The 11,661-nt window shown below is 37.5% G+C and overlaps 1 protein-coding gene across 10 annotated transcripts in view; it reads right to left on the bottom strand.

The window, feature by feature from the left end:
* The window catches only part of LOC135199317 (ras-related protein Rap-1b-like), a 653,366-nt gene extending 644,030 nt beyond the window's left edge, over positions 1-9,336 (bottom strand). For all 10 annotated transcript variants that reach the window (XM_064227261.1, XM_064227287.1, XM_064227240.1 and 7 more), the window contains exon 1: positions 9,219-9,336. The gene's annotated coding sequence lies outside the window, so the exon portion shown is untranslated. The remainder of the gene's footprint in view (positions 1-9,218) is intronic.
* Positions 9,337-11,661: the final 2,325 nt, after the last annotated feature.

Below are 11,661 nucleotides of genomic sequence, written 5' to 3'. Positions count from 1 at the left end.
ATCTGGCAATTCTCCTGTCAACATACCTACCTTTCTAAACGCATTGACCGGAAGTCATTCAGCGACGTCAAATTTAAAAACATCATTGAATAATAAGGCCTGAAAAACGAACGAAAACTGAATCTTATATGCATTATATTTTCCATAAGAAAAACAAATCTGGTCTTATCAGAAAAGAAACCAACACCACCACCCCCCCCCCCCAAAAAAAAAAGCTGTTATGAAATAACAACACACGCCAGATAATGGAAATCAATTCCACAGCACAACCGTGGCGAGGAACCATCTATTTCTCCCCAACACACAGAGTATAACATTCAAGCCACTCGAAAGCAATAAGACTATACGTCTTGGGAAAGAGACGAACATGATATATACTCAACTTGGAGAGTAGAAAGCCAAAGCAAAACCTGACCAAGGGAGAGAGAGAGAGAGAATAGGAAAGTAAAATCTCTAATAAACAAATACGAGACAATGACCGTAAACATTTCACGTTCACTTTACAGTTCTCCAAAGCGTGGCTTACAGGAAAATAACAGAAACTAATATTTCAGTGTCAATGGTATAGAAGCTCCAATACAAAGGGATACAACCGGAATACTATAACAACCTCGAACTCTCGCGAAAAATGAAAAATAAAGGATTAGCTTCGAAACGCTATTCCGAATGTCGGATCAGTATTCATTTCCTTGATAGTTTGGAGAGAGAGAGAGAGAGAGAGAGAGAGAGAGAGAGAGAGAGAGAGAGAGAGAGAGAGAGAAATTCTAGACTTGTTTGAGGAAGACACTTTACATTCGCGTGAGATTGAGACTGCAACTTTGATTAAGAGAGAGAATATTACCCTTGCGTGAAACTGACTATATTTGCGTGTACGAGAGAGAGAGAGAGAGAGAGAGAGAGAGAGAGAGAGAGAGAGAGAGAGGGTTACCCTTGCGTGAAACTGACTATAGTACTTGCGTGCGCGTGTATGAGAGAGAGAGAGAGAGAGAGAGAGAGAGAGAGAGAGAGAGAGTGTGTTACCCTTGCATGAAACTGACTATAGTACTTGTGTGTGCGTGTATGAGAGAGAGAGAGAGAGAGAGAGAGAGAGAGAGAGAGAGAGAGAGAGAGAGAGATTCTAGACTTGTTTGAGGAAGACACTTCACACTCATGTGAGACTCACATTTTAACTTAGCTTGACACACACACACATACACACACACACGCACACACACACACAGATGCCTACCCCATCCTCCCGATGAAAGACATGACATTATAAAAGGCGGCCTTTCACCTTTAAACCTCTTTCCAAAGACGAAAGTATTCCTGTGGGTCACGAGAGGTTGCATAAATAACCCCCTTTCAGCATTCCCTAGAAGGAGGCAACCCATAGATTCACGTCACTCTCAACAAAGTCCGTCACTCTGGAGAGGCAACTAAGCGTGCCGACAGCGTGACTGGATGAAGTTCTCTTCTCTCAAGAAGTGGGCTCGTGCGTTAGCGTGTATGCATAGATAACTATAGCTGGTTCACTTAAGGTAGATTCTTGGGTGAGCCCTATCTCTACGAGGCGTTTGTTTGGCGGGCTCTGATTGGCTGGGAGCTGCCTACCTCCCGGTACCAGCCAATCAGCGGCCGCCAAACAAACGTCTCGTAAGCATACGGCTCATCCATGAATCTACCTTAAGTGAACCAGTTATACTATAGCACATAAATCATGTGCTTTAGCTTCTAATACCTTCCTGTAATAATAAACAGTACCTTGACGAAGAATCTGGCTTCGAATATTCATATACTTCGCAACCGTTATAAAACCTGAGGTTTCCAGTGAATATAATTTTGGTCTCTCATAGTGCATTTATATAGATCCCGCGTTAGAACTAATGAATTTACTCGGTTCATAAACTATTTCTACGTCGAGAGTTGTGGTACAAAAATTGTGCAATATTGTACCAAGCAATAGATTAAGCAAATATGCACGAGGAAAGATATGGAATTCAACTGTACATCGAAAGAACATCCGATATTGAATAAACAACTGTCAAGTCATACATTCCATGAAGGTGAAAGGATACAGAGAAACGGTGCAACCATGCCTTCATTTGGGTATTTTTTTTTTTCGTCGCAGTAGCTGTTCTTCAAAACGGTAATATTTTTGTTGACATCATCATTCTTGTTTTGTTTGTTTGTATGGTGTTTTTACGTTACATGGAACCAGTGGTTACTCGGTAACGGGACCAACGGCTTTACGTGACTTCCGAACCACGTCGAGAGTGAACTTCTATCAACAGAAATACACATCTCTCACCCCTCAATGGAATGCCAGAAAATTGAACTCGCGGCCACCGAGGTGGCGATCTGGAGAGAGACTGGCAGTTTCCAGCCCCGACATTAGCTTATCAACAGCCAATCAGGAGCGTCGTAAGGGACTGGCCTAGACGTCAAATGCAAGGTTGATGTGAATCTGCTACAGTGACTCTCACGCGAAGTATCCCTCCCTCCGCGTCGAGAATTTCCTACCAAGAAACGCGCTGACAATTCCCAGTCTCCGCCCCAGTCATCCCATGGCCGGGGATCTTTCCGGGAACAGCACAATGCATAAATGACGCGCATTCTTCTCCCTCTCATTCAAACCGCCTTCCGAGAGAAGACGTCAGCATTCTGAAGCTTGGCAAGGCAGCAACCGACAATATTTTCGCTGATGTGCAGAAAGCACGGTTAAAATTATGATGCGCAAAATGTAAGCTTTCGTTAATTGGATTATGTGCCGAAGGTATTGTTAATACAGTTCCTTGTAAAAAATGTAATTATTCCACTAACAGTCTTTTGACTGTTCGACAATGGAAAACTGCGTAAACAGCTCATGGACACAATTAGCCTACTAAACAATGACGAGCATACAAGCTGACAAATTTCCCTGTGAATTAAAACTGGGGACTTCGTATAACCCTCAACATTGCACAGTACGCGCAAATACGTGTTTGTACTTGTAAACAAATCATATCTGAATGTATGTAGTATGTATGTTATGTTATGATGGTAAAAGATGTTAATGTATGGTTAAAATGTTACTAATATATATAAAAATATAATTTATAAAATATATATAAGATATAATGCCACTGCCAAATGTACACTTCCGTCTTGACTCCAATACATTGAAGATCTCTTCCCAAACTTCAGCACAATCCCCGCTATACCTTCCTTGCATCAACCTATTCTAAGTCATTCCTCTTTCATCCTACCATCATCCATCATATTCACTCATAAAAACCTGCAGTACTTAAATACTTTCATTATTTATACTAACTTTACTACCTGCAGTACTTCAATACTTTCATCATTTATACTAACTTCACTCTTATAGAATAGAATATAGGATTTAGGCCAAATACCAAGCGCTGGGACCTATGAGATCATTCGGCACTGAAACGAAACAGTGCAAAACCATTTTTTAGAAAGGGTGGAAAATCAGATGGAAGAAAAAGAATACGAACGGAGACAGTGTAAAAGAAATCAGAGGTTTCAGCTAGGGGCCGAAAGGGCGCAGCAAAGACCCTTAAGTAGTGCTTACAGTATGCCAAGTGATGTGCATTGACGGCACTAGAGGGCACTTCTTCAAGTCTCATAACCTGTCCCTTACATATATTCCCAAACCTTTCGCCAGTTTCAGCAATTTCTTTTCAACATCCCTGAGCAGTACAGCATCACCTTCGAGCATCGACCATTCCACGATCCACTCACGACCCACTTCATTGTTTCACACCTTTTCTAGGTTCTTGGTTATCTTTCATTCCCGACCTAATGACTGATTTATGGTCACTGAAACTGGAGTCAAAGCATCTAAGTTAAAATGTCGAAGGAGTCTGTTCTCAAAAGTAGTCAGCGATGTAGATTGAACTTATTATATTTGTCACCGTTATTGTTACAGTGATAAATGAATTTATATATAATTGCTTAAAATAAACGTTACATCTCATAATCCACAGCTGTAACTAAAGAAGAATTAAATTCAAAATGAACAGCAAAGGATCACAGTAATTAGTGATATAAGCTTTTTAAATAAAATGTATTGATAGACTATAAAAAAATATATGGGTATATCTATGCACCTGATATCAATAACAGTTCAAAACACTGCTGTGCAGTTCAATAAATACCGAGAGAGAGAGAGAGAGAGAGAGAGAGAGAGAGAGAGAGAGAGAGAGAAGAGTAGAGAGAGTTGTTTATTAATGAAAATGTGTGAATGGAAAAAACGAGAAAACTAAACTTAAAGAGTAGAGAGAGAGAGAGAGAGAGAGAGAGAGAGAGAGAGAGAGAGAGAGAGAGAGTTTAATAATGAAAATGTGTGAATGGAAAAAAGAGAAAACTAAAGTTAAAGAGAGAGAGAGAGAGAGAGAGAGAGAGAGAGAGAGAGAGAGAGAGAGAGAGTGTCTGTATCTGCCTGTCAGTGGTGCGCCTTTCATTCAGGCACTTAACTGGTCTCTAACCACAGTTTACCGACGCTACGAAAAGTAATGTGTGCGAATGAATATGGTATTAATCTAAAGACACCAATTAAAAGTTAACCTCTATTCATGAATTTCCAAGGACGATAAAAAATCATTAATATACTTAATTATATGCAAACAAATCCAAGGCATTAATTATTCGCTATGGCCGCCGGTCTCAGGACCAATGAAGTCAAGCCAGATTGCATCTAATCAGTAATTGGCTCCATGGCCCAGCGATAAATGCCAGAACCCATGACCATCCCGAAATCGATGCTTAGAACTTCACAGCGTTCCCTCGGACACAAAAAACCAGCCGAGTTGATTAAATGAAAGTCGTAAGTACGACTAATCAATGACTTAAGGCCTACCAAGGAGTTAAGTCTGTGAATTCAGATGAGAAACTATACAAATTATAGGTTATAATATATACTACAGGGTGAACTATAGACAATAGATTTTACCTACATATAACAAATTAAGAGTAAAGCTCAGAAAACGAATGATACGAAACCACAAACGATAATAAACCACACGCAACAACAAAAGATCTAGACATAAATAAAACCGTCCAGTAACAATTGCAGTTGAAAAAACGATTGGTTTTTGGAAAAAAAATATTCATCATACATACACGACAATTACTTTAAACAAAAAGATACTTCCATTACAATAGTCCTATGTAAACACTACATTATTTCCACGATGCTTATACAAACATTACTTCCATCGTAACCGATTGAACTATCAAAAAATTAATCATGATTTGAGCTTGGAAAAAAAAAAAACTGCATAAAAAAAAAAAAAAAACATTCGTTCGAGTCGGTCAGAGATTAATGTTCCAATTCTGCAACTGCGATTGCAGAAAAAAAGGCCCAAACTGAATTGACTGTCCTTTTCGGTTGGGCATCGAGGAAATGCAATAAATGGTGCTTGGGCGAAATTCAACAATATTTGTCAGAGCGTCGTGAGGCCTCTGGGTAAGCTTTTTTTATCTGCCAATCGGAGGAAAATAGTAATTTCTTTTAAACGCACATTCTTGTTATCTTTTAATTATTATAACGAGACCACTTAACCGTAGTTAAATTTCCTGGCTGTCAAAGACCTACTGAGAAGAGTTCTTAAGTGAAGATGGAAACTGAATGAGAGTTTTACAGCTAAATAGATACAGACGTCTACAGTGTGCCACGCGAAACGAAATGCATTCCTTTCCTCTATAGGGGCTCGAAAGTAAAAAAACAAAATTAAAATGATCAAATACCTCCCATAAAGTATAATGTGCCTACCTGAACTGATCAAAGATGAAATTCAGATCACAGCGAATTTTCTAACAGCGCACAAACCTTAAAAAGCCCGTTTAAGTTCGCGTATAGTTGCACTTGAATAAGTTAGTATGAGAAAAAAGTCATTGAGCATTACACAACCACACACACACTTCTGACTGAAAAATTGCATACAACTGGTATTATTAACTGTATTGTTGCCTATGTTGTTAGTAGCATGACATAAGATTTTTACTTTACTGTTAACTCTAGTCTTTTAGTAAGGGAGACGAATATTAATTTTCATGTATCCCTATTTCTTCTGAGCCAACGTTGCTAAGTTAAAGTTGCATTGTCATACAGGAATATATACATAAATGATCAGCATTAAAAAAAATTCATGCACAACTAATAATTAGCTTTTAAAAAGATATCGAACGACTATACAAGCATGAATGATCAGCTTTAAAGAAAATATCATGCACAACTGATCAACAGAAAAAAAAATTAAAAGAATCTATTCACATAATGACAAATCAGTGCAGTCAGCATAAAAAGCTGCAGCGTATACATTTTCCAGACTTGTTAACTACAGAATAATGATCTAATTAACAACAGACCTGAATTACAATACTGGATCCTTATGACATATTTCTGCTAATTATGATATAAATGAAAAAACTTAAATTTTTTTTTACAATACACTGCACAAATTCACACTCAAAACCTTAAAACATTTCGATGTTTAACATCGAGGTACAAATCAATACATAAAACTGTACAATACTCTTTACATTTAGAATTTTAGCCAGAGTACTCTCTCTCTCTCTCTCTCTCAACATTTTGATATCTAGGTTCGAGGTGGAAAAGAAAAGATATATAAATACTAGACAATACACTTTACATCTAATATTCTAGCAAGAATACTCACTCACTCTCTCTCTCTCTCTCTCTCTCTCTCTCTCTCTCTCTCTCTCTATCTCTCTCTACATATATATATATATATATACTATATATATATATATATATATATATATATTACTAACTCCAATCCACAAGCGAGTTGTTAGAGATGTATAAGGTTTCACGTGACAAAACTATATCGAACGGAACAACCACCTTAAGAAAACAATAAACCAGTCCACCTCCGTATTCGTGACTTAACACAGTCTCCTAACAACAATCTCAGCCCCCACATCAGGCACAGGTCTATATTTATTTAGTCAATAAAGTTGAAAAAAAAAAAGTAAGGTTAATACCTCAAGAGTTCGATGACCCTTTCTTTCCCTCGTTAGAATTATCTTCCGACTCCGGTCCTAACCCTCCTCTCTCTCTCTCTCTCTCTCTCCCTCTCTCTCTCTCTCTCATCTCTCTCTCTCTCTCTTAATATATATATATATATATATATATATATATATATATATATATATATATACAATATTATATATATAATATGGGTGGGAAACATTAATAAATGAAATTCCTATTACAATAAAAAGGTAAAGCATTAGTTTAACCAGACCACTGAGCTGATTAACAGCTCTCCTTGGGCTGGCCAGGAGAATTAGATATATTTTAAGTGGCCAGGAACCAATTGGGTACCTAGTAACGGAACCTACAGCTTATTGCGGGATCCGAACCACATTATATGGAGAAATGAATTTCTAATCACCAGAAATAAATTCCTCTGATTCCGCGTTGGCCGAGCGGGGAGGTAACTTCGGACTCCCGTTACAATAAATGAGAGTTCGAAGTTCAGTTTCTTCTACGGGCAAAGACATTTATTAAAATAAGTAACTAACACGTTTCAAGAAATAACAAGGTCCATCCATCACTCCCACAAAATGATAGAAGAAATGGTAAATAAACAAAAAAAAAATACAAAGATATACCTTCCATTAAACGGAATTCATGATCATTCCAAAAAAATAAAACTATGAACTAACATAGCTTCAACTGCATTTTACAAATCAATTATAAACATATAAGAAACAATACGTTAATTTCAAAAGACCTGTTAATTAAACTACACGAGAAATATAAACGAAATACAGAAAATGTTTAACGAACTTTCAGAAATACTACTCACAAGCTGTAATTACGAAATACTATAGAAAAAATGACGAAACTCATCAGCAATTAAATAACAAATCTGATAAAATGGGGGGAAAAAGTACAAGGGGAATTATAAACGTAACTCTATAATGATCAAAGGTAAACAATAGACTTGAAAAAAAAAAGTAATTTAGAGACGACATCAAACGCAAATGAAAAATACCTTAAAAATAAAAACAATGATATACTCATTCGAATAACAAACCATTCTAAAACACTTTCCAAGGAAAAACGGAACTACTACAAAGACACCGAGGAAACGGACTAAAATAAGAGCACCCTTACACCTTGGAACCAGAATGAACTAAAATAAAAACACCTTGGAGCCAGAATCCTTTGGACAGGATCTGATTAGAGATGCTCTAGTGACGAACACCAAACAACGACACGACTGATCTCTGCCTAAGCTGAGTTCTAAGAAGTGTTGCAGCATCGTATCACAAAGCAATTCACGGTTGACATATACTCCTCCAACTACCTAATGCAAACTTTCTTGTCAAAAATCTTACAAGGAAACTTGAATGAATGTTTTTTGTTTTTTTTTATTCTAACCTTGGGATATTTTTCATGTTAAATAACAGGAGGCCCTTTTGTTTCTCAGGGTTGTCATCTATTGTTTCTCATTAACAGTAGCAACAGTAAAACTAAATGTCAGTGAGTGCAGTATTGAAAATTACCACCTCACCCGTACTTTTTGCAATTCTGCATAACAATGTATCCACTTAAAACTACTTATTTGGTACTTTTCCCACTTATAACCAACTGCAGCACTGCTGCAATCTGATACTAAATGAACGGAGACATAGGCCTAACAGTTTTTCTCTTACATAGCAATGTGTGCGAATTAGTTAACAGCTTTTCATCCTGTAGCCAGTCACATTCATGTTCTATGAAATATTATGACAAATAAAATCAGATGTCACTGTTAAGCAAAAAACTAACTGCGAAAACAATGTAATGATAAAAAAATGCCTGTTTTCAAAATTAATGAAACGTCAACGATTTGCAAACCATTATTGTTACATACAACTAAGCCACTACTGCCTACAACGTATTTACAAAACAAACGGTTTATAATGGATTGCGTTTGTTTTTTATTTTAAACAAAATCCTATTCATTCCAGTAATTTGTCAACTGAAATGACGAATGTAGGACAAATAGTCTGTAGTAACGTTTCGCATTACGCTCGAGGATTTGCACCCCGGGGTCATTACACTTGAACGCAAGAATTTGCTAAGAAAAACTTCAAATTTTATTTCAATACTGGGTCGTCATCCCACCCATTGCTATGTAGCGTTCTACTAATATTTTTTTCTGTTGACGCATTATAAATGAAGTTCGTGAAACCCAAACACGTCGAAAACTTACCTGAAATTTTATCGCGAGTTCCGCTCCAGTACCGGGAAGGAGCGTGGCGCACTTACACCCTTACACTGACGGGTCTGAGTTGTTACTGACTGAGCTGAGCGATTTGGGGGCGCACTCCACACACACACACACACTCGCACATACACACCACACATGCCAAGACACCATCTGGGCCCATCTTCTGAACACAGCTTAAACTGCATGGCACGCTAATATTGAAAAGAGTGAGACACCTAGAATCCAGTCTTATTGAAAATATTAATTAAACTATCTCTACAGATAATAGCTACTGCACCGGCAGAATTACTCGGTAATGGCTGTTATCGAATTCTGAACTATGACATTATGGCGAGTAAATATGTGCTTTAATTATATTAATTTCCCAAGTATGTGCATTAATTATATTCACTTCCCCAGTGAACAATTAAACTTCAAATAGTTATCCATTTGGCAATAGACCCAGAGCAGCATCAAAATCAAAAAGATAACTGAAGGCAATTCTTAGGCCTATATGCACAATCTGCTTCGCATGGAAGTCAGTAAATGCACTCATTTTTCTCACTGTACGTGTATCAATGAATAAAGGACCTATTCTTAAATTTGCTCAACAATGGAGATTAATAACTGTGAAAGTCAACAGACAACAAGAATCTTCAGCTTACCAAAAAAAAAAAAAAAAAAAAACCACAAGTTGAGTTTCCACAGGTTTCCATAAACAGCAACTTCGGTTATAATTACATATCCTGCTCCGATGTAGAGCTCATTTGATGGATATCTGAATAATGACTTTTTTGTGTGTGAGGGAGGTGATGGAGGGTTTGAGGAGTTCATATCGTCACTTTCATGATTTGCAAGTCAAGCCACGGTGATTTATAGGCCTAGCTTACTGCCAAGCTCCCAATTTTGCATTAGCTACAAGGACAATGGCGCCTCATTTTAAAACATTGTTCCAGTTTTCCTCTCAATTAAGAGATAAACTTCATGATTTTATCCCAAAAATTATGAAAAGTCTACATAGATGTTTTGAGTCAACTATTCAAAGAAGACATGGGGATAGTGCAAACACGCCAAGCACATAAATTTTGTAAGCTCATGAAATTCTAACAGAAACACTTACTTACCACCAAAGATATGTAGTAGATTTCTTATCTATAAAATTGTGAACTACTGATTAAAAGTTTAATATGAAGTAATAATGGATGCGCTTGCACTACGAAAACCAAATCCAGCTCACATGGCTGCCTACCGATGTAGTGCTGCACACATCCGCTACCAGAACCGGTGTTCACCATTATGATTTGGGTAATTGAACGTCGTTCTTTAGACCATTTGTGTCTTGTGTAAATATGCATGCCTTGGATGTGTCGAAATAAGCGTGAGAATAAGCTGGCGTGATAATGATGGCTGAATGACGAGTATATAGAACTGCACTTGGGTTTATAGCAAACAAACCTGTGGTAAGAAATGAGGAACGAATGAGAATTACTTTGTTCTTAAATAGAATGTTCCCTAATTGGAAGATAAATATGGATATCATTAACGCTTACAGTGACTTTGAAATGCGACAATAAGCAAGAATGAAGCGTAAATAAAGCGTCGAAATATGAAGGGAAATTATTTCCTAAGGCCAAAGAATTAAGTATATGAGATTTGTTATGTCAGTGGGCTAGGAGTGAGTATCGTAAATATATGTACGCTTTTCTAGAATGTCAGTGTGCCTCATGTTTCTCAAATTTATGCATATTCTGTAGTAATGAGAGAAGGAGTCATGACTAATTGTGCAGATTTATAAGCCATAGCCAAAGATAAGGATGCAATGACCAGGCATTTCTAAAGCTAAAAGTTAGACACATAAAGGTAGATAATATATCTATCTACCTCATTTTATATATGTATATATAATATACTATATATTCGTTGGCTGGTGTAAATTTGTTAAATTTTTTTAGTAAAAAAAGAAAACTCAAATCTAAATTTGAATTTGACGACATGCACATAATTGCTTTAGTTTAGGGGCCACAGTGGTTTGGATACGAAGCCTGATGTGGACCTCTGATGTTCAGTCTTGTTGTAGGTCACAGTGGGGCCACTGTAGTATTGCATTATCATGCCAAGAATTGCCATTAAACGACAAGAGAGGTCACAAGAAACTGCAGATCCAGCATTATCGCTGGCACACATCATGGAAGGACGCAAAGAGTTTACTTAAGGGCCCTTTCACACTATGTCGTACGTAAAGGCGACACAATGTCGGACCTACATGCGACTAGCAGTCGACTATTATCTCTAATGTACCTTTTCACACTATGTCGGTCCGGCATCGCATTACAGCCGACAGGCCCCACTGGCCATGTCCGGTGCTGCACCCAGACGCGATTGCAGTTGGCCATTGCCTTCAATACATGTCCTCACACAATGCGATTTTTTCCTGCATATACGTGCG

This window comes from Macrobrachium nipponense, chromosome 23, assembly GCF_015104395.2.
Source record: "Macrobrachium nipponense isolate FS-2020 chromosome 23, ASM1510439v2, whole genome shotgun sequence".
In the NCBI taxonomy this organism is placed as follows: Eukaryota; Metazoa; Arthropoda; class Malacostraca; order Decapoda; family Palaemonidae; genus Macrobrachium; species Macrobrachium nipponense.
The sequence above is the reverse complement of the archived record's forward strand: the minus strand, read 5'-3'. Positions and strand labels throughout refer to the sequence as shown.